We start from the raw sequence: 12,788 nt of genomic DNA, 5'->3' as shown, positions 1-12,788 counted from the left end.
TGATCATGATTATGATTAGCTCATAAAGATATCAGAAGATAGGCACCCTATTAGATTATCATGTTAATCATTTGGATAGTCACTCTCTCTAATCAATTAGATTTGGATCTAATTTATCACACAGCAACATTTTAAAGTTAGAGTTTTAAAACAGCAAGTCAGTAAACATCCAATCATCGTATCAGTATATATCAGTAATGTTCACATACAGATTCACAGGATCACCTGTTTAAAACAGGACTTAGGGGCACCTGGGTGGTTCAGTGGGTTAAGCATCTGCCTTCAGCTCAGGTCATGGTCCTGGGATCCTGGGATCAAACCCCATGTGGGCTCCCTGCTCAGTGGGGAGTCTGCTTCTTCCTCTGCCCTTCCCCATTGCTCATGCTCTCTCTCATTCATGTTTTCTCTTCCTTGAGTAAATAAATAAAATCTTTGAAAAAAAAATAGGACTTAGATTTTTTTTTAAGATTTTATTTATTTATCAGATAGAGATCACAAGCAGGCAGAGAGGCAGGCAGAGAGAGAGGGAGAGCAGGCTTCTTGCTGAGCAGAGAGCCTGATGTGGGGCTCGATCCCAGGATGCTGGGATCATGACCGAACCGAAGGCAGAGGCTTTAACCCACGGAGCCACCCAGGTGCCCCAGGACTTAGATTTAAAAGGAGCTTTCACATATGTATATGTATATGTATATGCACAGGTTATGTATATATACATATATATACATATGTTTATGTATATGTTTGTGTGTGTGTGTGTGTGTGTGTGTGTGTGTGAATGAAAAGGTCCTTTTTCATCAGCCCTTTAAGTCAAAACTGCTTGTTTCTGCTCATGTGTCCTCAACATGGACATCAGTACTAGTCTTTTGTATTAATGTTTGTCTGCATGCTAGCCACATGCCACAAAGCTAAAAATAAAGAAAACAATCCTAGCATTTTAAAGACAATGACAAAAATTTTAGTATGATATTTTATACCAAAATAATGTTTCATATGCTTTTTATCTCACGTCACCTTTTCACATGAACCTGCAACCCAGTATGATTATGAAAGCTTCTTTAGGATTGAGCCTTGGGGGTTATGAGCCAAATTCTCCTACTTAGAACTCTGTTAAAAAGAAATAATATGCCAGCATCTGGGTGGCTCAGTCAGTTAAGAGTTCCACTCTGGATCTTGGCTCAGGTCTTGATCTCAAGATCAAGCCCCACCCACACTGGGCTCCATGCTGGGCATGGAGCCTACTTTTAAAAAAGAAAATAAAAGAAAGAATATGAACTGTATCTTTCTGGGAGTGGAGGTATGAGTAAAGACATAGGAAAAAGATTCTGTTGCTAACCATTCCTTTTCTCCTCCTTACACCAACTAGCCTTACTTCTCTTTGATGACAAAAGGAACAGGGAAATCTGTTTATATCAGCAGGGTGCTAAAGTCACTACTGGTCCAATTGAACTTACAAGGGCTGTTCTTTGTGAGCAATACTTAAAAGTGGAAAAAACAAAGAAACTTCAATCTGTTTGCAATGTATTTTAAAAAGAAACAAAAGAAACACATGACCAGCTCCCTGTCGGCAGGAAAAATAAGAGCTCTATAAAATCTCACAAGTTGTCAAATACACAGGTTTTAAATTCACATTTTTACAAAAAAACAAGGCCTCCCTTCTTTTATTTTATTCTAGCTGTACTGTCCCCGTAACACCCCATCCCCCTAGTTCTACAGAGATGCCTATTTCAAGGACCAAATTCTGCTCAGCAAACTGCTTTCTTACACAGGAATTTATGACATGTGAAGCTCTTTGGAGTCCTGGACCACCCTTATTGCCTGAGCTGCTTGATTCTATTACCTTTGTTACACGTGTTTGCAAACCTTTTTCTGCTCTGTATGAAATTTGATACAAATCACCCATATATATATATATATATATTTTTTTTTTTTATTTTATCTTATAGACCACTTGACACTAAGATGGACTCTGTGGGTATTCAGGTTTTGAAAATTTGTTGTTCACTATTTAGTTTTTTGCTTTTCCTTTATTTGATCTTTAATCAAAGATCTTTATTTGATCTTTAATCAAAAGATCATGGTTAATTCCATGATCTTTTCATTTGACTCATCTATTTTTCATATAAGTCTACTTCTTAAGATGGCTTTCTGTTTATTTCTGAAACACCATTTGAATGTGATCATAGTAATGTATTTTAGCATCAATTTTAGTATCCACCTTTTCATTCCCTACATATATAGAAAGGCAGAAGAGAAAGAACTGGAAAGGTGAAAATCTAGAATCATCTCACTGGAATCCCAAACCACTACATCATTTTTATCTCAAGATGCTCACTAACTATAGGTAGTTCAGGTGCAGATGTGAGTAGAGGCTTCTAGACTGTGAAAGGGAAGGATTTCCTTCTACTTTCACATAGAAAAATTGAGTGTAATACACGAAAACATTCAAGTAAACAAGAATTTTGTAGGATCCCTAACTTTTAACTCTAATCATCAAATTTAATTTTTGTTTTAATTTTTCAGTTATTTATCTTTCTCTAATACTGGGTCTTGAGTGTAAAGTATTGAGTTAATATAGGCTGGGAAACTCCTGACTACTAAGTATGGTATATTTATTGTTCTCAGTTTACTGGGATGTGAGTTCATACTAATAGATATGGGATACTCAACACTAGGGTCCCCATCTTCATGTAAAATTCCAGAGCCACAATAGACAAAAGTGTTGTGTGAGGGTATAAGCTCACATATCAAACTACCTATGTTTCAATATTAATTCTGTCAGTTATCTAATATGGGATCTCACACAAGTTATTAACTTTTTCTCAGTCCCAATTTCTTCCTTTGTAAAATAGAATTAATAATATCCACGTCCTAAAGTTGTTGGGATGATGAAATGAGATCATGCATGTAAATATTTAATCATGGTGCCTGACACATAGTAAGTCCCCAATTCGTGGGGTAGTCATGAAAATGTACACCCACATTTTCTCTTGCAAGATGTGTAATTGACTGACAGCCCCAGCTGCTACCCTCCAGATCCACTGAGTATGCCCCAATGTCCTGCTTCCAGGCAGATGCTCCAATGACTGAACACTGCAATGCTGCTAATGGAGGCCATTCTCACAAAACATGGAGCTCCTTAAATGGTTGCATTTGGCTTGAGTACTCTCCAACAGCCTCGCTGAAAATTTCCTGGAACGGTGCTTCCATCTGAGATGCCTCCTACCTAACCCTTCTTCCTGCCCTATCTCCCTCACAGATCTGACCTGCACTGTAATCTGAAGGCCCTCCTTTCCTCCAGGACTCCCTCTTTTTTGATCTTTCACAGCTATTTCTCCCAGTGACTATCTTGCACATTTCATCCTATCACAACAGCAGCTTATCCCAAAACTTAACTCAGCACAATTAGCTATTGTACTACTCTATTTTTATCACATTTCATTCTACATGGTTTCATTTCAGGGAAAAAAAAAAATGTCATCTTCCCTAACCAAAAAATTCAACTTCTCTCTTTCTTTTTCTGTATACAAATGAATATCAGAAAATATTGTCTCTAGTGTCAGTTTTTACGTTAAGTTGTTTGATCTTGAGAGAACTACTTATTTGCTGGGGGCATAAGTTTCCTCAACTACAGAAAAGGACCAATTGATTTCTAATATCTTTGCAGACCTGAAATTCAGCTTTTCTATCATCTATTTATGGACTAGAGATGATACAAAGAAGACTCAAGTGCTGTTCGTAGGTCCTAGAAGCTCACCATCTACCAAGGGAGATGTGGCAGTTTTCTATTATGGATCTTTAAATATGAGTAAATAGTGCCACCCAAAGACATGGCTGGCTCTAGGTTTATTCCATCACCCTTTTGAGAAACACTGAGAAGGTACGTGGAAAATGATAAATGCACAACTTTGTTAAGGGATAAATATATAAATATTTGCATCATCTTGGTTATTCATTGGTTATTTGGTTGGAAAATGATAAGAAGGGTTGTCTAAGAGTGGATGAGAAACAAGACCTAAGTTCCTTGTAATATTTTAAAGAAAAGAACCCTAGAGGAGCATAGAAGAACTCTGGATGTGCCATCATTTTCCTAAGGGAGGTACTCTGCTAGGAAAGTTAATGATTCTCAGCTCCTGTCTGCATAAACACAAGCATCACAGCAAAATCCGCCTTGTGGGCAATTTCATAAACACTTCTTTCATCTGATTTTAAATTTTTGATTTTTCAAATCAATCTTTATTTCTATTTTATAAAATATCACCATTATAAAAGTAAAATAGACTAAGATGAAATTTAGAAAACAAATAAATGAAGGGGAAAATAGAGATCACCTTATCTTACCAATGGGTAATTGCTCAACAGTCTAGTGTATTTTACCCCCATGTTTTTATTTTATGCTTATCTTTTTTTATAATTGATACTACTCAGTGTAGTTCTGAACATTTTTTCCCTTTAAATTGTATTTAAATTGTCTCCCTTAATCACAATGTCATCAAAACATGTGTAATAATTGCACAATGTTATCATTTGTATGTGTGGTATGTGTGCCAATTCTCCCATTTATAAATGACTAAATTGTTTCCAACTTGGGCCTCTACAAATGATACTGTGTCTTGGGTAGAAATTTGTTTTCCTCCAAGTACAGACACAATCACAACCCATTCTATAGAAACCAACCACTGTGGTCCCCTCTGGAAACCATACCTGTTTGGAGCAATACTCGGAACCACGCAAAAGAGCAACAAATCTACAGACTGGACAACAGTCTATGAGATGTCTGGCAGAAGCTCATTCACTCATTCATTCTCATTTATTAATTTATGAATGAATGACGGTATATTAAAGGCATACAAAGAGGTCAGAGTCTCCTTATAAAGGCAGAAACTAAAATATATAAAGAAAGCAATTAAGCAGAATCTAGCAGCAGCAGTCATGAGGTAGTAAGAAAATTAAGATTCAGGAAAGAATCAGAAGCATCAATAAACAAAGACAGAGAGCAACTTAACGGAAGTGACAGTTTATAAGAAGAAAGAGCAATGGGCACATGCTACTATGGACGGAACAAGATGATCTTCCTGAAGAAACTTCAACATGTCCTGAATGACTCCCTCTCCCTGTCCTTTATTCCAAATTGCATGCCTGGCTGGACAAGTATTTCTGTTTTCCTTACCTACCCCTGTAGCTTTAGAACATACCCATAACGACCTGGAGGCCAACTTGCATCTCTTCTTTATAAAGTAAAAGAGCCTAAGTTATGTACACCACTAAAATAAAATTTGAATATATACTCTTATCACATCTGTGATTACATCCTTAAGATGGTTCTGGAAATAGAATATATTGGTCAAAATACAAGAATATGTTGAAGGCTTTTGGCTACTGTCAAATTGCTCTCCAGAAATAATAAGTTACTAACGAGAACTGCCACCGACAGTGCATGAACAGAGGATTCCAACCTCCCCAATCACCACTACATAGAATTTTTAAAACACTTGTCAATTTAAAAATCTAAAACAATGTCTCAGAATATTACTGTAAATTTCTTTGATCATCAGAGATGCTAAACCTTTTTAATGTTTATCGGCTATTTGCATTTCTTTTGCTGTAAAATATTATTTGCTATGGGTCCATACTCAATTATTACTTATTCTTAACTAGTGATAAGATTCTTTCCCTGTGACAGAATCAACCAGATCATATTTGAAACTTCAAGTGTTTGTTCTTGAGGATTGTCATATATATGATAGATTTATTTCCCCCCTTTGCTTTTATCTGAATAGTTTTGGGGATAGAGAAAAGCATGAATAAATCTGTTATCATGGATTTGATCCCCAAGTGAACTAATTAGTGTTTTTATGTTCTATGGCCATTTAATGCACTTATTTTCAGGTCAGTTCATTATAATGGTACCAAGGGAGGGAGTGAGGATGGTTTAATGCAAATCCTCCTTCACAGATAAAAGAGAAGAAGCAAAGCATTCCTAGTTGGTGTAAAGGTGAAAGTCCTAGAGCCCTGCTTGGTCTCCCCTACCTTTTCCTCCACATTTTACTCTATGGTGCCTCTATAAAATCCTGAGTTTCCATGAAGCACAATATGAAAATCAATGGAGTTACAATATTAATGAAAGATACAATAACTTTATATGTGAGTATTTGAGGCTCAGAAATATAAAACAATCATTTTTTGGCCTTTTGGCTAAGATCAGGTGCAGAAATATAAAGCAAGGCAATAATAGTTGTTTAATTCCCACTGTTATTGCTGGTTTGATCACATAGAATAAGATAAAAGAGAGTTTTTTGTAAACTAAAAGGGGGAATCACATATACAAATGATCCTGCAATCAGAAAAGGTAGAAGTAATATTCATAACGACCACTTCACTCTGGTACAGTCTAGGTAAGAAGAGAAAAGGCAACAATAATGAACAACCATTATTTACCCAGCCTAATATAAAATATGAAATACAGCCGCTTTCACATTGACTGTGTTCACTTATTCTGTGCTCTTTTACATCACAGGAAAGAAGATCAAGCATTCTCAAAAGAATATCAATTTTCCTCTGCAATTAAAATGCACCTTTATTAACTAAGTAATTTATTTAGACTAGGAGAATAACCATCCACCTATGACCAATAAACAAAATGACTCCCAAACTTAAGAGATCATGGGTTTAGAATAGGATGTGATCAAGGACTCTTTTTTAGTAAGCAGGCCAGCCCTAGGCAAAATAATAGTGTTGTCTATTCAACAACTCCCTATTCCCTTCTGTTTCTATCTCTTCTCTCCTCAAGCCCCTCTCCTCTTGAGTTTTTGAGTCCCTGCTATGGAATACAGATAGGCTCACCGTCAAGGGGCCAGGCCTCAAGACACACTTCCCTCCTCACCTCCCCAATCATGTCTAAACATATTTTTTTTTTCTGCTACTCTTTCCCTCAGGAATACAGGAAATAACATTTTGCTAGCTAAACTCAACAACTGAATCCATTTCTAATAAAGACCTTGATAAAAATTATTCTATCATCTCATCAAGATATTATTCTTATATTCATTCATTCAATAAGCACTTATTGAATGTCTTTCATTTTCTAGATGACACTGATGTGATAATTACCAAGACAATATTCTCTGCCCTTCCAGAGCATACAGTCAAACAGAGGATGCAGGCAAATAAACAGGTGGTTTTAATATGGAATGACAGTTTAATTTTGGAGAGTTTAGATGTTATAACAACATATCTAAAAAAACAAAATTACACAGAATTAAAGATTGGCAAACCATTTTGGAATAACTACACCTAGGAAATAAGGTACAGAGTGATGTTTAGGAGTTCTAAGGCTTAAAACCAGGCCAGCTGAGGTCAAATCCACACCTGACACCTATAATAAATGTGACCTCCAAAGACTCCATGTCTTTGGGCCTCATTACCTCTCTGTAAATGAAGATAATAGTGGCAGCACTAAACTCACAGGGGTTGTGAAGATTTAAATGAAAGAATACACACAACTGCTTAGAAGAAAATGAAATGAAAAAGTACTCACAACTGGCATATGGTAGCTGTAGAAATATAAATTATTATTATTAAATCAATACCATACAAATGAGTAGGAGTCAGGTGAGCTAAGGAAAATGAGATAAGAGAGTACATGTCAACCTTAACACTAGGAAGCAGGATTTACTGACAAATTAAAATGGGTCAGGGTGGTGATTTCTGCTTCTCATCATGATGGAATAATGAGGATTGACATCCTCATTTGAAACAATTAAATGCTGAAAAAATATATGAAATGATATTTTCTAGTCATTAGACAGTAGGCAGCACTGGACAGTGACCCTGAGAGAAGGGAACCAGCTAAGGTGAGGTCAGCCCGACAAGTGCCCAACCTCACTGTCTTGAGAGGCTTTCCAGATCACAGCACCTGTTGGGGCAAGCCAAATGGATGATGGCAGTTTCCTAAGTGAGGAGGCAAAATATGGAATTCTGGGAGATCAATATGGCTAGAATTTGCACAGCAGAGTACCACAGAACAGAAAGATTCACAAACTAAACTCTGTAGACCTTCACTGGGTCCCCTGGGTACCTATATATATGAGCAAACTACTGAGACTGGAAAAAGAATCAGCAGACAGAAGCAGGAGAAATCATCACTGAAGATCATACAGGGCAAAGAAGAGTTCATGTATCCACCAGCTGGAGTGGTGAGCCATCCCCAAATGCAGAGAATCATCTATGGAACACAGAAGGGCACTGCATCATTAGTGGAGCTCAAGAAGCCCTAGACTACAAGCTCTCCTGTCCTTCCTAGCAAAGCTCACAAACAAGCCTCAAAGAGATCAAACTTAGCTCCATCCCAGAACAAAGTCCTAAGTATTGTAAGAATTATTTAAAAAATCCAGCAATCAATACAAGATTCACAATGTCTAGCAACCAATCAGAAATTAAGAGGCAGATGAAAAGAAGCAGAAAAATATTACTCATAAACAGGAGACAACCAGTTAATAGAAACATATGAGAAATAACATTATAAAATTTAACAAAGACTTTAAAAGAGCTGTCATAAATGTATGCTATACATGGCAGAAGGGAGGACAGTATACATATAATGAGGCAAGAAATGAAAAATATTTTTAAAAATGATTTCCTAGAGATGAAAAATATAATACTTAGATAAAAAATACCAATGACTGAAAATAACAGCAGGTTAGACACTATAGTAAAAAGAAAAAAATGATCTTTAAAACCTAGCAATAGAAATTATCCAGAATGAAACACACAGAGGAAAAAAGATGAAAGTAGTTCAGTATAGCTTTGGCAGAGACATCAAGGGAAAGTAACAGTGGAGAAGAGGTAGAGAAGGACTAGAAGCCAACTCATACAGGAAAGAATAAGCTTGATAAATGAGCTTACAGTTAATGTGTTAGTTAAAGGAATATTTCAATAAGGAATTTCAGCATGGAGGGTTCTGAGTAAAGGTATATTTGGGCAGAAGGGTTCTTTGGTAGCTCTTCAAAAATTACCATTTCAACAACTAATCCTAAAACTTGTATGGAACCAGAAAAGACCTCGAATAGCCAGAAGAATGTTGAAAAAGAAAACAAAAGCTGGTGGCATCACAATTCCAGACTTCAATCTCTATTACAAAGCTGTTATCATCAAGAAGACAGTATGGTGCTGGCACAAAAAACAGACACATAAATCAATGGAATAGAATAGGGAACTCAGAAATGGACCCTCAACTCTAGGGTCAACTAATCTTTGACAAAGCAGGAAAAAATATCCAATGGAAAAAGGACAGTCTCTTCAAGAAATGATGTTGGGAATATTGGACAGCCACATGCAGAAGAATGAAACTGGACCATTTTCTTACACCAAACTGGAACATTTCCTTACACCACACACAAAAAATAAACTCTAAATGGATGAAAGACCTCAATGTGAGACAGAAATCCATCAAAATCCTTAGGAGAACACAGGCAGCAACCTCTTCAACCTCAGTCACAGCAACTTCTTCCTAGACACATCGCCAAAGGCAAAGGAAGCAAGGGCAAAAATGAACTATTGGGACTTCATCAAGATCAAAAGCTTTTGCACAACAAAGGAAACAGTCAACAAAACAAAAAGACAACCAACAGGATGGGAGAAGATATTTGCAAATGACATATCAGATAAAGGGTTACTATCCAAAATCTATAAAGAACTTAAGGAACAAATAATCTAAACAAGAAATAATCCAATCAAGAAATCAGAAGACATGAACAGACATTTCTGCAAAGAAGACATCCAAATGGCCAATAGATACATGAAAAAGTACTTAACATCCCTCGGTATCACGGAAATATAAATCAAAACCACGTTGAGATACCAACTCACACCAGTCAGAATGGCTAAAATTAACAAGTCAGGAAACAACTGATGTTGGCAAGGATGTGGAGAAAGGGGGACCCTCATGCACTATTGGTGGGAATGCAAGCTGGTGCAGCCACTCTGGAAAATAGTATGGCATTTCTCAAAAAGTTGAAAACTGAGTTACCCTACAACCCAGAAATTGCATTGTATTTACCCCAAAGATACAAATGTAGTGATCCAAAGGGAAACCTGCACCCCAATCTTTATAGCAGCAATATCCACAGTAGCCAAACTACAGAAAAAGCCCAGATGTCTATCAACAGATGAATGGATAAAGAAGATGTGTGCATAAAGAAGATGTATACACACACACACACACACACACACACACACACACACACACACAAAATAGAGTATTATGCAGCCATCAAAAAATTGAAATCTTACCATTTGCGACGACATGGATGGAATTAGAGGTATTATGCTAAGCAAAATAAGTCAATCAGAGAAAGACAATTATCATATGATCTCACTGATATATGGAATTTGAGAAACAAGGCAGAGGATCATAGGGGAAGTGAGGAAAAAATGAAACAAGAGTAAACCAGGGAGGGAGACAAACCATAAGAGACTCTTAATCTCAGGAAACTGAGGGTTGCTGGAGGGGAGGGGAAGAGGAATGCGGTGTCCAGGTGATGGACATTGGGGAGGGTATGTGCTATGGTGAGCACTGTGAATTGTGTAAAACTGATGAATCACAGACCTGTACACCTTAAACAAATAATACATTATATGTTAATAATAAAAAATAAATTAAATAAAAACTGTTTCAAAATTCCTAAACGCTCATCAAGGGTTGCAAGAATAAGTAAATTGTAGTATATTCACATAACAGAATACAGCAGGAAAAATGAAAAATCTGCAACCAGATATGGCAAAATGGGTGAATATACCAACATAATGTTTTGCAAAAGAAGCCAGGTTCAAAAGAACTCAAACTGCATAATTCCATACTGAATAAAACCACACACATTAATCTATGGTGTTCAAATTGAGATGGGCGTACCCTTGGTGGTAGTAACATGAAGTGGGTACAGGACAGCTTCTGGGGTCCAGGTAATGTTATGCTGCTCCATCTAAATTGCCGTGATGTGGAGAAAATTGTTTATCAAAATCCATCAGCTGACACTTTTATGATTCATGACCATTCTGTGTGCATATTTCTCTGCAGCAACTGGTTTTTGAAGTGTACCGAAGAAGAAGGCTGACTATGAGTCAGGTCTGCTGAGAAGCAGTTAGGAGTGAGACAGGCACAAATGGATAATTCAGAAAGTGTTCAGACTGACCTAGCAGTATTGATAACAGTGGTAGTGGTGTTGTGTTGTGTTGTGTTGTGTTGTGTTGTGTTATGCTGTGTTGTATTTTGTTTTTCCCAATCAGATTCTGCAGATTCCAGAAACCGGAGTGGAAAATTTGCACTAGGGCTACCTCAATCCATCCCTAATGTCACAGGTCAGGCAGTTCCCTGAGGCACTGTCTCAGGGGCTCTGGTGGGTTCTGTTTTCACTCACTCTGTTGATAAAATTCTCAGAGCCCAGGACACAAAGAAGCTTCAAGTGCATGATAACTTTGGCAAATGCTTCATCTCTTATTCCTTCTTTTCCCATTTTGCTTACAGTCAGGCATATCCTAAAGGTATGTGAACTTTCCTTTACAGAGCGTTTATTGTGTGTCATAGAGCACAGTCCCTTGATAGGAGAAGAGAATAACTAACTTATTTATTAGCATTTGAAGGAAACTTTTGACAGTTATTCGAAACTTGATTGTACATGCTATTGAATAATGACTATTTTTCCCTTCTTTTTCAAGCATCAGGCTTCATCCTACTAATATTTTTCCTTTTAGTTAAATAGTAGCAATGTAACAACTGAAATGTCTCTTCCACTAGCAAGGATGCACTTTTTTTTCTTCTAAATTCTCTCTGCTCACTGTACTGTTCTCCTCGGATGCTTTCGTAATTTTTACAATCACCTAAAATGAAGAATAACCAAAAATATGAACATGTGTATAAATGACATAGGTAAGAAGACGATTAAGATGGTTAAGTAGTTAGTAAATGATATAGATAGGTAGATAATGATAGATGATGATAGATAGATAGCCTCTATTTATTTGCCAAGTATGTGGGCACAGGCAGCAGTTCTTTGAGTATGGCTTAGTAAAGAATGGTTTCTTTATGTTCCTTTAGAAGAAGGAAAGTCTTTTAAAATAAGTCTTGTAACCAAATGCTCATTTTATTTAAAGTGTTTAGGCTTTACTCAAACTTGTACAAACATCTCCAATAAAAGCCTGATTATGTTCACACGTGCTGATACCAATATCCACAAATGAAACAACATTGTCAGAACTCTCTGACTGGCTATATCTTATGTAGTCTGAAAGTTTCAAACATTTACCTTGTTGCCAATAAACACGTGTGTGTGTGTGTGTGTGTGTGTGTACATATATATGTATAAATATATACATATGTGTCTGTGTATAATGTTTGGACTTATACCTCTTAAAAGTCATAGTAAAGGGTACAGTGTCACTTTGCTGTATAGTTGATTTTTTCTTTCTTTTTTCTTTCTTTTCTTTTTTTTTTCAAAAGGACAAGTACATAGGGGCACACAAGACCACAGGCCTCTCCAGGTGTCTATTGGCACAGGATGCTTGAGCCATTAAACTTCTGTCAAAAATCTGTGCTCCAGTCCCCTTTAAGAAGTGTTTCTCCTAGAATGCATGGGAAGTAGCTTCTAGACCCACAGCCCATCTCCTATAATATGCCACACCCATCATTCAAGGCATAGCTGGTTTATCTTTTCCTTTGGTTCTAAGAAGCATCCCTTAGCCTGTGGATCTAAGCCCACAAATATCACTCATCCCTCTGAATCCACAGATCTTTCAAC

The sequence above is a fragment of the Enhydra lutris genome, unplaced genomic scaffold (assembly GCF_002288905.1).
Source record: "Enhydra lutris kenyoni isolate GAN:26980312 unplaced genomic scaffold, ASM228890v2 scaffoldscaffold28, whole genome shotgun sequence".
NCBI classification, from domain to species: Eukaryota; Metazoa; Chordata; class Mammalia; order Carnivora; family Mustelidae; genus Enhydra; species Enhydra lutris.
The sequence above is the reverse complement of the archived record's forward strand: the minus strand, read 5'-3'. Positions refer to the sequence as shown.